Genomic DNA, 16,635 nt, shown 5'->3' with positions numbered 1-16,635 from the left:
ATCCAGGTAGTCTTAAAAACTAAACAAATTAAACTATACATATTAGATAAAACAAAACGAAACAAACAAAAAAAAAATGATAATAATAATAATAATAATCTTCTAATCTAAACTAATCTAGTTTAAACATAGGAGTAGGAGTATTTCTAAACGATAACTTAAAAACCTTATTGTGCTAACTGAATAAGTTTTGTTCTCTTCAGTCTGTAATCGAAAGTTGTGTCGTATAATTTGGCTGCAAGTTCGTTGCTGTGATTGTCAATATTTTGTTTGTGTCTCATTGAATAGTTTTTAATTTCTTCTGTGACTGTGGCTGTGCAAGTGTCTTGATGTATCATCCAGTTGGGGACATATCTGGGAGCTCCCACTGCTTGTCTTAAGAGTTTGTTCTGGAACCTTTGTATGATTTGAATGTTACTTTTTTTGGCGGATCCCCATAGTTGAACTCCGTATGTCCAAACTGGTTTTATGATGGTTTTGTATAACAAAATCTTGTTGTAGGCTGATAGTTCTGATTGCCTACCCAACAACCAGTGTAAGGTTCTTCTTATGTGTTCCATGTGTGCCCGTTTAGCGGCTATGTGCTCTTTCCAGTTTAATTTCTTGTCTAGAATCATCCCCAGGTATTTGACTGTCTCTTTTGCAGGAATTGTGTGGTTGAAGATTCTAACTGGAGGACATGTGTCTTTGCGAAGGTAAAGGTAACATGTACCGACTTGGAATTGTTGACTTCGATTCTCCACAGCTTAAACCATTGTTCCATTTTGTCCAGATGAACTTGAAGAAGTAATGATGCCATTTCGGGATTCTGATGCTGAGCGATAACGCACGTGTCATCTGCAAACATGGTTATATTGGTATTACAATTAACAGGAAAATCGGCTGTGTATAGAAGAAATAATGTTGGTCCCAGAACACTTCCTTGAGGAACCCCGGCTCTAATATTTCTCACTTCTGACTGAACACCATTTATGTAGACGTAAAATTTTCTGTTTTGTAAATAAGAGTTAAGTAAGATATATAAGTTATAGGGCAGACATTTTTTAAGTTTGTATAAGAGTCCTTTATGCCACACTTTATCAAAAGCTTTCGTAAGGTCTAGAAAAACTGCAGAGCAATAATTTTTTGAGTGAAGAGCTTCATTGACTGTATTAACTACTCTGTGGATTTGTTGGATTGTTGAATGCTGTTGTCGGAAGCCAAATTGATAGTTAGGTATTAAGTTTTTGTTATGTATTTCAGAGTTTATTCGTCTTAAAATAAGTTTCTCAAAGATTTTTGATACACAAGAAAGTAGACTTATTGGTCTATATGATGAAACTAAATGATGGTCTTTACCAGGTTTAGGAATTAAAATTATTTTAGCAGTTTTCCATGCTTCTGGAAAGCAACGAAGTCTAATTATTGCATTGAAGGTTATAACTAAATATCTTATCAACTTCTTGGGTGCTTCTTTTAGCATTCTTATTGTTATTTTGTCATGTCCTGGGGATTTTCCTGATTTGGATGATTTGATTAAACCGGAAATTTCTGAAAAGGTGGTTCTGTTAACACTGTTAGTAGTTCTTATATCCTGGTGGAGATAATCATTTATGAAGTCTTCTTCGCTACGACTGCATTGAGGAGGTGCCGGGTTATAAGTTTCTTGTAAATAGTCAGCAAATAGTACGGCTTTTTCTTTGTGTGATCTTGCCCATGACTGATCAGGGTTTCTGATCGGTGGTACAGCCATAACTGGTTTCTTGAGTCGTTTGCATGCTTTCCACAGCGAATAATTCGTATCTTGAGTTGAAGATAGGTTGTTTAGGTAAGTCCTAATAGATTCATTTTTATAAGCATTAATTGTTGATTTTAAATTTTCGCAGGCTCTATTAAGTCTTTTCTTATCTTCGGGATGCCTAGTGACTTGCCATATTTTACGCAATCTTCTTTTGATGGCTATTGTTTTTTTATTTCCAAAGGAATGCTGAGAGTCTTGCAATTAACATCTCTGGGTGTCGAAATAGTTGCTGCTTGTTGTAGAATAGTTGTTACTTGATTGATGGCAATGTTGACTTCATCTTCAGTTTTCAGGCGAATGTTGCAGTGTAGGTTATTTTCAATAAAAATTTTATAAGTTATCCAGTTTGTGTATTTATTGGTTAGTAATTGACTGTCAGCAACAATATTGAAGTTTTGAGAATACGGTAGTATTACTGGTGAGTGATCCGAATTTAGATCCAGGCAGGATCGAACTTCTATAGAGCTTTCTTGGATATTTTTGGTTATAAAAAAGTCGAGCAAGTCTGGTAATTTGCTTAAGTCAGTGGGCCAATATGTGGGTTCGCCTGTGGATATTGCATTTAGGTTTAGCAGGTTCATTGCTTTGTGGAGCTCACGTCCTCTGGGAGTAGTTAGTCTCGATCCCCAGCATGTGTTTTTTGCATTATAATCTCCTCCAGCGATGAATACATTACCAATGGATTGAAAAAAGTTCAAGAACTGTTGCTGACAGATTGTAGGTCTAGGAGGGCAGTATATTGCTGAAAAAATAATGGTTTTCGGAAATATGTCAACAGCAATATTTGTTGCTTGCATGTAGTTAGTGGAAAATGATTCTAGAACAGTATGTCTGATCTTGTTTTTAATAATTATGGCTGATCCACCATGCGCTGTTCCATCCGGATGATTTGTGCTATACGTTTGGTAATTAGTAATACGAAAGTCCATTTTGTCTGTGAGATGAGACTCAGATATAAGCATGATGTCGATGTTGTTGTTTATTAAAAAATATTTAAGCTCCTGTGTATGCTGACACAGACCATTGGCGTTCCATAAACATATTCTTAAAATCCCTGCCATTAAAACTTCCTGTTTAAAATTGTTGTGAGTATATTGAGCATTGTGCTCATTTGTTCGGTCAGTGTTTTGATCATTGTTTTGAGTTCATATAGGTCGTTATTGTTGTTGTTTGTTTTGTTTGTAGTAGACTCTTCAGTAGTCTCTTCAGCTGGGTGTGTATTTCCACGAGCAATCCTTGAGTACGAAACTCCAGGTACTGTTGTGTTACTGGTAAATTGCCTATTGGAAGTGAATTGCCTTTCCCGAGGAGTTGGATATTTTCTTTCGAGCTGTTCTTTATAAACCCTGCAGCCTTTGTAGTTAGCCGGATGATTTCCATTGCAGAGAACACATGTTACTCCGCTATTTATTTTGTCTGTCCATGAGCATTTTTTAGTTGGGTGTTCCTGAGCGCATTTCACGCAGCGGGGAGTTCTGTAGCAAAAATTTCTTGTATGTCCTAGCCTTTGACATTGTGTGCACTGGACTATTTCGCGAGAATATCGTTTGGCTTGAATTTCAACTTTTGTTTTGCATAAAAATTCAATTTTGTAAAAATCTTTATTATTTTCTTTTTGCTCCAGTTCTACCGAGAGAATATTTAGTGGGAATTTTGTATATCTGCTTCTGAGGAAAGAGATGTGTACGACTTTATGCCCTAGTTCTTCTATTTCTTTTTTTACCATGTCTAGGTCGGTGCTAAAGTGTAAGTTTTTAACCACGACTTTAAATGACCGTTTTGACTTATCTTGATAGGAATGCATCTGTGTTCCTCTTTCTTTCAGTTAGTTTAGAATAATATTATAAGTTTGTGCACTTTCAAGATTTATTTTCACTTGTGATGTTCCTATAGTTTTTAGTGTGTATTGTTTCTTGGCTTCGCTTTCTAACAGTTCAATCAATGGCTTGATATTTCCCACTTCGTGAACAAAAATCGGTGGAGGTTTGATCGCTGTTTTATTTTGCACTTGTTTGTTTTGAGATGGTGAATTTTGATCAGATGTTTTTTCTAAAACTGCATAATAATTTCTGGTTGGAGTACTAGCTTTAAGCCAGTAGTCTTTCGTTACCACTACCTTGGCTTGTCTTCTTGAAGACTCCGTGGGTGTTGCTGCTCGTTTCTTGTGATTTACAACTTGCCAATCAACATTGGCATTAGATGTATTTGATTGATAGTTAATAGGATTAACAATAGGATCGTCAACAAACTCGTCGCTTTCCTCCATACTGTCGAAATCACTTTCATTATCATTATTTAAGGTTTCAAGCGCTTTATAAACGACTTTAACAAAAAATATGATTTCACAAAAGTGGCACCTAGGTACCGGACATTTCAATATAGCTAGCATTGAACACATATGTAGCCATCTCCACATGTCTGCACATGTGTGTTTGACCAATATTCTTAGATATTGCAAAAAATCACTATTTATCCACCCTTTTGGCTGGACCACACCGATGCTTTCAGCTGAAACATTTATCATAAGATTTTCATTTTTTGACTAGGAAATACGAAAAATGGGGGTATGTAGTGACCGTTATCACTAATACAGAACAAAATTAAATAATTAGAATTGTTTAAAATATCTAATAATATTCTACCATTTTACGGTTAACAACCAAGTACAACTTTTATCTTTGCATACCACTCAAATGTAAATGCAAAGGGTTGCTCTCGCCGTGGCCGTGTGCGTCACAGGCGAGGCTTGTATTCTGAAATAAAAAGACTTATACTCGCTTAAATAATACGCGATGAATAGAGTGTCCGGTGCTTGGTGCCGTCCGGCATTACGAGACTTGCCCCTATATTAAAAACCATATAGCTGGAGTCGATTGTGTTTGTTTATTATGTTTTCTTTTTTGTGGATGAAAATAGATAAAGGTCGTCGCCCAAACATAAGCACTTATAATAAATTTATAAAATACGACGATGAAATTCACAGCATACATAATAGTTATTAATTATTTTTATTTCGCGAAGGTTTAATTACTGGAAGAAAAGTTCCAGCAATTTTCCCCAAGGCACAATGCCATACACCACTAGTTCTTTATACTTTAAACAAATTTTGAAACTTGATCTGACCGAGGAGTAATCTGTAATCGATAGCAAACGAATTGTTATCAATGTTACAGCATTTAATAACTTTGATGTCAAATAGCTGCACATTCAAAGAAGCAAAAAACCTATCAATTTCTCTAATTGAAATACACGAACACGCCGTAGTATTTTAACAGTGATTGCCATATGTATATTCCATTTGGTTTTATATTATATTATGAGTAAACAAATTGTCAAAGGTATGTCACATATGTCGCTATGCAAATATTTCGTATGTATTTATCAATTTCGCGCAGATTGCAAAGATCAAAGGTTGCCTTTCGTGTAAATAGACACTGCACCAGTGAAAAATATATTTTACTACTTATTCATTTGGAAACTTTTAATATTCCCGAATTTGATACATTCGGGTTAATTTAGAATATTTTTAAATTGTATACTTATACTTATAAGCTAGTGTTCCGCAGCGTAACGGTTAAAGGCACTATCTTGTGTGGGTAGTATTCAGAGGTAAAAATATTTATTTGATTTGATAATATTTCAATTATTTAAAACTTGAATTATTAATGTAGAATCATATATCAAAATTTATTTTACCGTATTATTGCTAATTTAAACACATTTCTCCATTTTATTTTTTCAAAATTCTTTACAAAAAGTTGATAATATATAAGTATTTTAATATTAGTAGATATTTCTTAAAATACTTTCAGCTCAGTTTCTATAATACTTTTGCAAGCATGCAGATCCTTATGCGTCAGAGTTCACTAATTGTTGTTGAATTATCGAACAATTAATATGATTTTAATAATAATAAGTTATATTATATACTATATATAAAAATATCTGTATAGTTATATTTCACTTCTATCTGTGTTGCAATATACAAGCAACAAGCAACAATACACTTCTGCAACTCAAAATTTTATCAGATATACTGCCTTTAATGAAATCATAATTTAATTTATACTGTATATTTAACATTATTTCATTTTTAATACTTCAAAGTTCTTGGAAAAAAAACTATTCTATATTTCTAAAAAGCAGAAATAATTACAAAAAATATATAACAAATATATATTTTGAAGAAAAGAGTTGTTTTTACTTCATAAAGTGAATCATATGTGAAAATCAAAATCAGTGAATAAGAGCAAGTAAAATTTATCATGTTGCTATAACTACAATTTTAGCACAAGATATCGTGTAGACTTAATTTTTATGAGAGTACAGATAAGAAAAAGTATATGAAAACAAATGTATTCACAATCTATATTGTTAGAGATATTTCTCATCATTTGTCTTTGGAGTCAGAAGAAACATATACTGAAATATGTCATGCTATCAAAGGGTTATGTTTGGACCATACCTGTGTATGGTTCAAACATGGATCAGACATGTGAACTCTAAGAAAACCTTATAAATACTATTTGGAGAATTTGTAATGTGGTGCTAAAGACGAATGAAGAAGATGAGGTAATAAAACAAATATAGAAGTACTGAGGAAAGTTGACGAAGAAATAATTTTAAAGAGCACGATTATGAAAAGAAGAGGAAACTGGATCGGACCCATTTTGATAAAAGAGTGCCACTTGCACGACGTCGGCGCAGGTGAAATAGAAAGACTAGAAGGATTGGAAAAAAGAAGAATGCAGATGATTGATTATACTACCGAAGAAGAAATTATACAGGGATTTGAAATCTGAAGCAATGGACTAGAGATTATGGAAGCAGACGTTTGGAAAAGAAAATACATAAAAGTGTATAAAACGTGTTAATGGTAAAGAAATAGTAATAGTAATAATAAATAAAGGAGGACAAATAAATCTCTGACTTGTGATGCTCCCATACCATGAACTTGCCTTCAGTAATTCAGCCATTTATTATTATTAGTTAAATGTATCTCGCATCTCGAGTTGAGGAAGAGCGGCTCGAAGTAGTAATTTGTATATTACTGGAGCTAAATAGCTCTCTGTGGATGAGAGCCATGAATTATTTCGAAAAAAAATTATATCGTTGCTAAAACCTACCTGTACATTGGAGCAACAACAAGACAATTGAAGAAATGTCGACATCAAGAATTGAAATTAAAGATGTGCTGGTTTCAGATAATTGATTTACAATCTATTTATACTATTTTGATAATATAAAATTAATACTTCATGTTTCTATGATCTGAAGGAAAATACCACTGAAGTATTCTTAATTTAATGCATCCATCAATTTTGTCTTTCACATAGGCATTCCCTGATCAAAATTAGGTGCCAAAATTGTCCAGCCGCACAATGAACGGATCGTTTCTCATTATTCTGTTAAAATATTGTTACTGCTACTAAATAAATATACTTTGAAGATGATATTGTTTTACGGTTAGGCGTCAAACGCGCTAATATTTATGTAAGTATCATGTCAGGATAATGTCTTTGAAATTTCAATTTGACGACGAACGATGGCTTTTGAATAGAAGCGAAGCTGTTTAAAGCAAACATTACAGGAAGGAATAAAGCTGTACCAAGATTGAAGTGAAAATGATTATATATTAATAGGATATTAAGGACGACGGTGCAACTCGTTTTCTATTGACTGGCGTCGAGGTTGAAAGGACGCATTATGAGATTTGACCTTTTACCTGTGTACATTTATTAAATTGATATTGATATTGTGATTTATAACGGTGTCAGTTCAATCGAAAATTCATATTTAATTTTTACTGGTTTAACATTTGCAGGATTATATTAAAATACTTGGTACAATTTTTTTAAATTTCCGTAGGGTAAGTTATAGTAATCGCAAAAAAATCAAAAATAAAAATGTGTATATATATATTTATGTTTCAAAGGTTTCTGAACATTTTGGCATATCGTCGAAAAAATGAATATATATGTGAGTGTGTTCAAATACAAGTCATCGTCAAAGATTTCGGGAACATGGATCAACCGATTTGAATAATTCAAAAAGCTTTTGTTTCGTATTATTGGGGAGCCGTACCGATTAGTTTTTGGCAAAGACAGGTCCGGCCGTTTCAAAGATACGATGCAAAAAGTGACAAAAATGATATTACAGCGGTTTCAGAGGTCTATGAAAAAAGTAAAAAACTTCAAAAAAGTTGAAGATTTTCAAAATAAAATAAATCTATTTTTTAGAAAGGTCAACTTTTATAAAAATTTTAAAAATTTTAAAAATTCTCAAAACTCTAATTTCTCCAAATTAGAAAAAAATTAAATTTAAAACATTGAAAAAAAAGTTCAATGTTTTTTTAAAGTGCCATGGAACAACTAGTTAATTATTCAGTTACAAACTTAATCTTTTCGTGCACGAACTCTAATCGCCATGTTAAATTTTATGAAAAAATCGTTTTTTTTAATTAACTATTAGGCACGATTACATACATCATATGTACATATTCCTTGATATTAATTAATTATTTAAATTAATTATAACATTTTTTACAAAACTAAAGAAGTTCTGTACACTGCTCACTTACTCTTTGCTAATTCCAAAGCCATTTTTAATAAACTTGTTTTCATATCACATCACAAAAGCGACTTTTGATACTAATTTTGTCAAATCGAACTACTACCGTAATATTTTAGTATATGTTCTTTAGGACCATGATATCTATTAACATAAAAAGTTTCATCAAAAATTTTTTTCCAACAGTTAATTCTAAGGAACGGCTTGTCCCATCTTGGTCTAATACTAATTAACACGATTCTCCAGTGACATCTTTCGAATAATTTTTAAATTTTTAAAATCGATTCAGATTTTTTTGCCAAAACGTGGACGAAAAATTTCCATTTTTCTGTTAATTACTAAGAAACGGCTCGACCGATCGTTGTTCAAAACTGATAAATAATAGTCCTTATCGAGTTACATGGAATGGTTTTTCAATTTTAAAAATCGGTTCAGTTTTTAAAATCGACTTGTAACGTCGAGAAAACATGGAATTAGAAAATCGGACTTTTAAACGAAAACATAATATTCTCCTTCGGGAACTTAAAAAAGTGTTCAAATGTTATATCATTCTCCTTCCCATTCCTATTATCCTATTTATATGTTCAAATTTTATAAACTTTTCCTTCGGGAACTTAAAAAAGTTTAAATTTTACAGAATTCAAAATGAATTTTGAATTTTGTAAAAATTGAATTTATTTTCAAAAAGAAATATACAAAACCTCAATCACAAATTTAAAATTGACATCACTCTGAAGCTTATCGAATATTAAGATAAATATGAAAATCTATCACTCCACTTCCAACCGTTTCCAATCAAAATCAATATCGTCTACCAAATCGACATAAACGGAAGTATCATAAGTCTTCGACGAGGAAAATTAACTTTAAATTTCATTAGAGTCTTCATCCGCGTGTTTGCTTTGAAGTTCTCCATTCGATTAATATTGCTTACTTACATGCAATTGACTCTGTTCGTACGATGTGCTATGTTTCATCTGATGTCCCTTTCCACTCTAAATGAAAATTCAATTTTCTTCGCCAGGACTTCTGAGCAACGAACGAACTTCTCAGAAGTTAAGAAACAAAATCCCTCTTGACGAGCCCTGGGCGGTCCACATGAAATGAGGACACACGATGACGTATTTATCAATTTCATCATCTTTATTTTATGTGTATAAAAAAATTCAAAAATTTGAAACTTTATTCCATTTTCAAATTAGCGGTAAATGGCATTGTGCTTTAAAACAGATTGCTTAGACTTTTTGTACAGTAATTAAAAATTTGCACTTTATGTTCCTTATTTCCGAAACCGCTAGACCTGCCTTCGCAAAAATGTAACCAACTATTTACTCTATGAATCGAACTAATTTTTTGGATCTTTGAAATTGGATGCATTATATCTCCGAAACGGCTGGACCTGCCTTTGTCGAAAACTAATCAGCTCGTCTTCCCGTCAATACAAATCGAATGTTTTTTAAACCATTCAAATGGGTTGATTATTCGTGCCCCAGATATTGTAGACAAAAAATTGTATCCAAACACACACACGTACATTCATCAATTTTTTCATCAATGGTATTCCAAATTGTTCAAAAATTTCTAAAATGAAAAGATATAGATATTAAAAAAAAAAGAAAAAATCCATTTTTGCGATTACTGCAAACCAACTTACGGGTAGCTAAAAACTACTAATGTAATATCTGACTTGAATATTTGTTTTAGTATAGTATGAGTGTGTGCGTGTATTTGAACAAAAATTGAACCCTTGCTCGATGTTTTCTTAAAGAGCCGATGCACCTATTTCAAAGTTTTTCATTACAGAAGACTCGATAAGGACTCGTGTTGACCACTTGTGCCGATAGGCCGAATCGTTTTTTTTTTTTTATAATTAGCTGGAAAGTTCAAAGATTTATCGACATTTTTGCCAAGAAATCTATACTGATTTTTTTGCTAATTCTAAAACTATTCATGTGGCATATCAGTTGGAAATCATGATCATGACCGGGCCTTAATTAATCTACGTAGTTAATAATAGATTTTGTTGACGTTTTGAATATAGTTATAGTAATGGGCCGAAAATCGAAAATGAAATTTTTTGCATTTCTCCAAGTTTTGAAGGTTTCTGAACATTTTGGCATACCTCAGAAAAAATGGATGTGTGTGTGTTTTGTGTGTCCGCATTTTTTCGTTTACGTTTTTGGACGCACGGTTCAACCGATTTGAATGGTTTAAAAAACATTCAATTCACATTGATAGGGAGATGTGCTGATTAGATTTTGACAAAGGCAGGTTTAACTAATATGGAGATAAAGAGCAAAGAGAGCAGAAAATAGAAATCGTGTTTTTGAGAGAACGGAGCACCCGATTTGAATGATCTAAAAACCATTCAATTTGTAATGATTGGGAGAAGTGGTAAATCATTTCAATTTTTTTTTCAATTTTTGTTGTATATCGAAAATAATTCACTTTTCAATTTTAATTCTGGTTAAAGTTGTGAAGCTTACTTATATACTTTAAGCAAATAATTTTAACTTTGTAATTCAGTTTATATGATTCTTATAAATAAAAGACAATATTACAGAATTCATAATATTCTATTTCAAAACATTTAATATTTCTCGAACATTTTGTTGCGGTACGGGAAGTTTCAGCAATTAAGGCACGATGCCATACACCATTAGTTTTGTTTGATTTCATTGTGTGACTAATCCATTGTATTTAAAGGCAGTATTTTAGTATTATACGTAGACAATCGTACAAATTACTATTTATTTGATTTTTCTCCCAGTTAATTTGTGATTTAACAAAATTATTGCCGAAAAAACAAGTAGCACAACCGTACCCAGTCTCACCTACTTCAGTATGCAATGAAGAGCTGAGCTCGTATGCCTGCTATTAAAGCTTTTATAAATTTTATAATTTTAATAAACAAATTAATTCAATAAACATGAGTATATCTGTGCAACTAAGAAATTTGTCGATAAAAGCTCTCAAGCAAAATATCGAATAATATAACCGCGAGGTTATCGAACTTTTTATTTCCATTGAATAGAAACTTGGAACATTGGAATATTTTTATCCTCGTACAATAATAAAGTATTTTGATAAAATGTATATGGTATCGTATATGTTAAGCCCTAAATTATCAAAATGATTCGAATCGCCTTGAACGATTCTATAGAATACGATAAAAATATTTACAGTATGAATAATTCAATCGGTTACTTTCGCGTTGCTTATTTTTCTCGAGTTCTTTTTCCAATAAAGTAAAGATGGAAGAAGCGAATAAAAAGGTATGAAAGAATCAACGAGCAAAGGATCGGTTTGTTTAAGGCATCTCTTTAACTTGTCAAAGATAGTGTTTGGATAGCTAAAGTGGAATATATGGTTTTTTGACCTGATGGATATGTGTATAGACACAGGGCCAGTTAATTTTTGATAAATAATTCTACTTTCCGAAGTTAAAAGTATTTCTTCTCGAACCTTTCATTTGAAAATTCTATTTGTTCATTTTAAGCTTCTTTGACATTTCAAAACATGTGTCGCTTGACACAAACTTTGGCAAAAGTGTGTGAGGATATGAGAGATTAGCATTTTTTTCATGTTTATCAGATGAGTGTCAACTTTTTCATGCATCTTTGGGATTAGCTTCTAAATCAGACATCTTAAGGAATTCAAAGACATTTTAAATACTTATATTCCAAATTGGTTAGTTTAGACATTAGTAAACGATAAAATACAATCCCATTCAAAAAAATATAACAGCAGCCTCCAAGTAATTGCTATTATCCTACTCATTTGCCAAGTACTTGCTAGAATCCTACCAGGGTTAGTTGAAAAAGAAAGTTCAAAAATTATTCAAAAGCTATTAGTTGGGAATCATGCTGATTAGATTTTGGGCGAACGGTTTCTTTGTAATGTGTTATTTTGATGATTTTAACAGAACTTTGAATGGTGATAGTTCATGGTTTGAACGAGTATTCTAAAATATTATAGTCCTGCGATATGTATTTTAATTATAAAAATTCATTGAAGTTAGTAAGAATGCTCTCTTAGAATCATCGTATAAGTCTTAAGTCGATATATATATATATAGTTTGCTAGTATATATATATATATACTAGCAAACCCGACAAACTCCGTTTCGCCACCAGATGGTTTCGTGAGAAAGATGAAGAAATTTTTTGTTTGTTTTATATTTGAAAAGGAAAAATTTGATTTTATTGCACAACAGTAATGAATTTATTTCGATTACAAAAAATAAAGTGTTTTTTAGTTGAACTTCTCTAAGTAAATGAAAGTGAATCCGCCAATTATCCGTTTCATTGAAGTGCTCTTTGGTAAACCACATTTTTTGTTTTTTGGTCTGACGTTAACACAAACAAAGCGGATGGTTTTCCAACTCGTGAACAGGGAACGTATAACTGCCCATGTGAAAAACAATGATTTTCTAAATAATCTATTTGAAATTTATCCCGCAAACACTAAGCAATTGGCCTTGCGACTTGTTATTGCGAACGCAAGGCAAACTGTAAATTGCAATTGTTTGAAGTCAAACGGAAAACCAGTCGGAATTATTGGTATGTCACCAAATCGCCAGCATTTTTTGATTGAATGGTGAAATTCAGTGCGTGTATCATTATTCTTTGCGGCAAGAATTGCTAGTTGACTTAACCAAGCATAATTCTGATAATTCTCACTAATGTCATTACTCGAAATTTTAATTACGGTGCGTGAAGTTCCAGCAATTTGCATTAGGGCACGATGCCATGCACCACTAATTTTCTTAGCTGCAAACTGAGCCCGAGACCTTTCCAACGAATGCAAAATTGACGAAATCGGTTCGTGCGTTCTGGAGTTATTTCGTCAGAGAGAAAAACCCGACTTATTTTTATATATATAGAAGATATATATATATATATATATATATATATATATATATATATATATTGATGAGTTATTTAGAATCGGGCAGTAACACCCAGTAAAGAAAAAAAACTAAAGTAGTTTTGAAATACTTTATTTATTCATACGTTTCGGTCTTCATCGAGACCGTCATTCAGTGGAAAACTAAAAGATTTTATATGATGTAGGAGGAAAATAATATAAAGTTATAGAACCTATATATAAGTACTTACAGAAATTAATTATACAAAAATACACTACACTATTACACTGTGATAAACCAATCTATTAATAATTGGAACATTTAAACTAATTAGTATGCGTACCGGCACCAACGTTGTATGCGTACCGATATCAACAAGGAAATCGGTATTAATAAATAACCAATTTAAAGTTACATCATAGTACAAATCTTTCATTAAATTAATTTCATAAAATAAATACAAAAGGAAATGCAAATTTACCGATTTTATTGTATGCATTATATAAATGAAATTATTTTAAAAATGACTAGACCCGTTAATCATACCTTACTATTGGTATTTACTGCATTATAAACAATACTGAGTAAATTTTCAAAATATACTTATCATTTCAAAGGCTGTACTTTCTACAAATGATTTATAAGGAAAATGGTACAATATTATAAAAATAATTTCTTTAAAAGTTGACTAGATACATGTCTGCTCTGTAAGGGTATTATATTTATTTATCTTTTCACTGGAGACCGAGTAAACATTGCGGAAAATGTTATCTGAAAATGTGCTCTATATCTAATTTGAAACTTTGTTTTCGAACGATCTAACCGAAAAGTACCCTTTATTTCGTGTGCAATGTTTTCTTAGGTTTTATTGTTTAATTCTTTGGGTACGTCCTTCTTTGCAAACTCCATGAATTTCTGAGCACTTGGTGTTTGATCTTTCGAGCTAGGAAAATGCATTAAACAAACATACTTGTCCAGAAGTAGTTGAACTTGTGAAATATAAAAATTAATTTTCTTGTTTAATATAAAGTTGCATGCATGTAAAGGCCGAAGTTTTCTCTTAAGTAAAAACAGAAATATAAGTGTTTGATGTTTATTTTCCAGTTTAATATTACAGAAATGGTGGAAACTGATTGAGAATAAAGATAACATAATAATAAATAAAAAATATTATATAGTATAGTGTTTTAACGGATCGGTTTTAAATGGTGCTCAGATAATATTGCAAAGATTCAAACGTATTATGATAGTAATATCTTATTTGTTTTTTAAATAATCTAATATCTTATTTGTTTAATAATATTTTAACTCGGTTCACTATAATATTATGACAAAAACGAATATGATAGTAACTTCGTATACCATAATTTTATGTTGGGTTATTACAATAATTGTGTTGCTGTTTCAAAGAGCAATGCATTTAAAGGGGATTGTTTCTTTTATATAGTAGGTATTCTATATCAAAACTATTTTTCATTTAATCTAAAACAAAAAACATTTTTTTTACTTTCTTTAACTTTTTAAATTCTAGTAGAAGTTCATGTTTGGCTAAAATTAGATTTGTTAATTTTATGATTTTGAGAATGTTTAGCCGTGTGAATTCTGAATTGTTTGACAAAGAATTTGAAACATGTTTGTGTGTATGTGAACTAAAATTTTGATCTTTGTCGGCATTTTTCCAAAAACAAAAACAGAAAAAAATAAAAGCCGTTTGATGATTCTGGATAAGGATTAATATTGATAAGTTTTGCGAAACGATCGACATAATTCATAATTTCAACAAAAAAGCAAACAATTTTTCATCCATTTTTTTCCAAAATATCCTAAACCAATTTTGAAGTTTTTGTAACCATAGTTTTTCGTGAATCATAATAATTCATGGCCATCATAATAATTTGTTGAAAATAAAATTGACGATTTTAGCATAGTCTTTGTGGACTGGACTTCCTAGAAAATGATGGTTTTGCAAAATGTGGTTCAGTTATAGAATTTACCAATGTTTATAATTTTAATATAATAATTGGAATCGTTCAATTCATCATCAAAAAACAAAATTTTCATAAGTTTCTGATCATTTTGCAACACCTTAGAAAAAATGGTGTGTATGTAATTTTTATAGTTCTCGTTTTTGAGATAACGAATCAACCAATTAGAACTATTCATAAAACATTTGATCCCTAATGATAAAGAAACGTGCGTCCATTTTTGGCAAAGGAATGCGGAAAATGAAAATTTTCTGTATATCACAACATCCGATTCCAATGATTTGAAAAACATTTCACTTAATTGACGCAATGAAGAATTGACTAAATTTTTGTAAAGGCACGCCCAAGGCTTTCGGAGATCAAGAAAAAAAGTTTAATAATATGCTATTTGGCAGTCAAAAATCTTTTTTTTAGACCCTAAGGATCAACCGACACTTAAGGGTATCACAAATTTTATTTTTTTTTAAATATATCAATAATTTAAAACATTTTCAAATTAATAAAAAAATATCAGAATTTAAAAAAAAAGCATTTTTGTCAACTTTTTCAAAGGTTTTCAAAATTTTCAAAAATGTGCGAAAAAATTCAAAAACCTCAAAAAAGCTATTTCTTCATTATAAACTAAAAATGAAATCTAAATCCATAACAAAAAATTTCACAAGACAAACAGTTGCATCTTGCATTTCTAAAAACCGGAAATATTATTTGTATGAGAAAAATACTCATTCGAAGGGCTCTATATGAGTTAAAAGGTAATGCAAATGCTACAATTCTGTTAATTATTTATTTTATATGACTTTGACTTGTTGTTATTTTTTCTAAACGACTTTCTGCGATTCATGTTTAAATAGATGTGTATTTTTATTTAACAAAAATGGGTACGGAACTTTGAAATAACATAGATAAAAACACTTGTATATTATAAAAAACTCATTTAAATCAAATCTCAAAAACATTCTATGTCCTGTTTCCTTGACATATTTATTTCAAATCACTTGTAGCTCCATCCACTCTTCTTATTCACTCGATAATCCTGTGCTCATAAAAAACAACTGTTCAATTCAATTCAATTCAAAGACTATATATTTCAGTATATAAAAGTATGTACATTGCACTTTATAACATGGGTTTTTTACCCGAAGGTATTGTATCCTTCATTGGATTTGATTTTACAAACAATAATTAATTCAAAATATATAAATAAATTAATATTTGTGTGACAAAAAAAGAGGAATGAAAATTTATCCCCAAAAAAAAAATCACATAGCACTATTTATAATAACACATAATAACACAAAAAGAAGAAAAACATAATAAAAATTTATTCATTCTAAGGGAGAAAATTTGTATTGAGCCAATTTACGTTTACTGCTATGGGTCAATCAGTATATATTTTGGCATGGCGTGATTGCCATACCAAATATCGTCTC

Source organism: Ctenocephalides felis, unplaced genomic scaffold (genome assembly GCF_003426905.1).
Source record: "Ctenocephalides felis isolate EL2017-DRISC unplaced genomic scaffold, ASM342690v1 CF-g0.4_SCAFFOLD_03571, whole genome shotgun sequence".
Lineage (NCBI taxonomy): Eukaryota > Metazoa > Arthropoda > Insecta > Siphonaptera > Pulicidae > Ctenocephalides > Ctenocephalides felis.
Note: the sequence above shows the minus strand (reverse complement) of the source record.